Here is a 328-nt window from a genome sequence, read left to right on the forward strand (position 1 = left end):
AGTGTGAATGCGTCTGTATTTCCCCATTAAGCTTGATGTTGGCTTTTAGGCTGACTCAAATGTACTATTATCCCATGTTAAATAAGTATGTGCCTATTCTTATTATATTGAGCATTTTTATCTGAAATGGTTTTTTAATTTTAGCAAATGCACCATTTTTATAATAACAGTAAAATTATTTTTCAAAAATTCTTTCCACATTTAAAAGGATTTAAATATTTTAATTCAACAAGTGAAATACAGAAGAACAGTAGCCATAAAACCATGGAGATGGTAATTTAAACAAGAACAGAAAAATGCTTAATTTATACTATTTAAACTTCATCAC

The sequence above is a fragment of the Balaenoptera ricei genome, chromosome 20, assembly GCF_028023285.1.
Source record: "Balaenoptera ricei isolate mBalRic1 chromosome 20, mBalRic1.hap2, whole genome shotgun sequence".
Classification (NCBI taxonomy): domain Eukaryota; kingdom Metazoa; phylum Chordata; class Mammalia; order Artiodactyla; family Balaenopteridae; genus Balaenoptera; species Balaenoptera ricei.